The sequence below is a fragment of the Salvelinus sp. IW2-2015 genome, linkage group LG11 (assembly GCF_002910315.2).
Source record: "Salvelinus sp. IW2-2015 linkage group LG11, ASM291031v2, whole genome shotgun sequence".
NCBI lineage: Eukaryota > Metazoa > Chordata > Actinopteri > Salmoniformes > Salmonidae > Salvelinus > Salvelinus sp. IW2-2015.
Window position 1 is genome coordinate 44,904,408 of NC_036851.1, and position 2,418 is coordinate 44,906,825.

At 43.7% G+C, this 2,418-nt stretch overlaps 1 pseudogene; it reads left to right on the plus strand.

The window, feature by feature from the left end:
* Positions 1 to 2,418, plus strand: part of LOC111970749 (histone deacetylase 7-like) — a 51,589-nt pseudogene that overhangs the window by 45,889 nt on the left and 3,282 nt on the right.

The window sequence follows — 2,418 nt, forward strand, 5'->3', positions numbered from 1 at the left end:
TGCCCCCTGTAATATAGCCTCCAACTGACTTGGTAACCGGTTGCCCCTGTATATACCTCCACACTGACTCGTACCGGTGCCCCTGTATAGCCTCCACACTGAACTCGGTACCCGGTGCCCCTGGTATATAGCCCTCAATCTGACTTGGTACGGTGCCCCCTGTATATAGCCTCCACACTGACTCGGTACCGGTGCCCCTGTATATAGCCTCCACCACTGACTTGTACGGTGCCCTCCTGTATATAGCCTCCACACTGACTTGGTACCGGTACCCAGCCCTGTATATAGCCTCCACACTGACTCGGTACGGTGCCCCCTGTATATAGCCTCCACACTGACTTGGTACGGTACCCCCTGTATATACCTCCACAACTGACTTGGTAGGTACCGGTACCCCCTGTATATAGCCTCATTATTGTTATTCTTATTGTGTTACTTTTATTTTATTTTTTTACTTTAGTTTATTTGGTAAATATTTTCTAAACTCTTCTTGAACTGCGTTGTTGGTTAAGGGCTTGTAAGTAAGCATTTCACAATAAGGTCTACACTTGTTGTATTCAGTGCATGTGACAGTTTGATTTAATTTATCTGGCAACTTGATGTAATTTATATCCATTTAGTGTTCGTGTTAGTGTTTCAACTTTCATGTACTTTTATTTGGTGTCACACTGTGTCACATACCTGGATGTTTGTTGAAATGTTTCTGACAGTTGGACTGATCAGTGGTAGCTTGGTTCCGGATCTGTTTGTGCTGATTGGCGATGACTGTGGGTGTTGGCAAGACAGCACAAACAGATCTCAGACCAGGCTAGATCCATGGAACATGGGTTTTAATTTGACCATGTCTCTTCACTGTCAGTGATTTATRTGCAAATGAACATGTCATGCGGTCCTAAATATACTGGACACATCTCCCAACCATAAATGTGACGTCACACTTCTCTCTTGAGGAGCATGTGTTATACAGTAAGCAATAAAGCACACTATGTTTTGTGTGTCACGAGAGACTAGCGTGTTGAAAGGGTCAAAGTCAAATACAGAAGCCTGTGTCCACTGTGAATATTATTTGACCCTGCTGGTTATCTATGAACGTTTGAACATCTTGAAGAACGATRTGGCCTTAAGGGCAATATACTCTTATAATCTCCACTCGGCAAAGCCAGAAGAGGACTGGGCACCCCTCAGAGCCTGGTTCCTCTCTAGGTTTATTCCTAGGTTCCTGCCTTTCTAGGGAGTTTTTCCTAGCCACCGTGCTTCTCCATCTTCATTGCTTGCTGTTTGGGGTTTTAGGCTCYGTTTTCTGTATAGCCCTTTGTGACATCTGCTGATGTAAAAAGGGCTTTATAAATTTGGTATTGATTTGATTTTGATGTCATTCTCCTGTGACAATGCAGAATCTTGTTCCTCAATGCAGAACTATGTTCCTCATTACACACAGGATATGTTTCTATAAAGTAGTAACTCAGTGTTGACTTTCTTGTCTTCACTAGATGTCAAGGTTCCTTGAATTRTTTTTCGGGGGGTAACAGTGTCTATGAATAACCTCTTCACAATGGATTATAAGAACATTTATAAAGCCTTGTAATGACCTATGCTATTTTWAAATGATTTTCAGACAATTTAGGAAGGTTTTTGCACAACGTACATTTTGTAGTGCTTTGACCTACAACAGCGTTGAACCTGTCTGTCTCCAGGACTGTGGTGATGCCGATTGCCTATGAGTTCTGTCCTGACGTGGTGCTGGTCTCGTCTGGTTTCGATGCCGTCGAGGGACATCTGGAGCCACTGGGGGGCTACAAAGTGTCAGCCAAGTGTAAGCACTCTATTCACTGTTCCTCACAACATCACATGCYGGACACACAGGTCAATTTGATTTAACATTTTTAGTAATTTAGCAGACACTTTTATCCAGAGCAACTTACAGTAGTGAGTGGGTACATTTTTGCACTTTTTCATACTGGTCCCCTGTGGAAATCAAACACACAACCCTGGCGTTGCAAGTGCCATGTTCTACCAACTGAGCCACACACGCCCACAGTATTTCCACCTCATCTTCACAGTCTTATGAGTCTCACTAAATTATTCTGACTGTTCTATATTCCACACCAGGGATGGGCAACTTTGATGGGGGTGGGGGGCCACAAAAAAATCTGACCTCATCATGAGGGGCCGCAGTGGATCGCGAGTCTGTGTACCCATATCCATACCCACACATGCAGTCAGAGCTCTAACCTTTTGAGAGCAAAACATTTTAGCAGCCACCTCTTGACGCCGGAGAGAAATATTTTACGTTTTAGAATTCATTTCCAGTAATTCTACACATTTTGCCATGAGGTGTAGAGGACATGTTGAAAGTTTGCTGCAATTCCACACAGTCTCCTGTGTGTGTGTGTGTGTGTGTGTGTGTGTGTGTGTGTG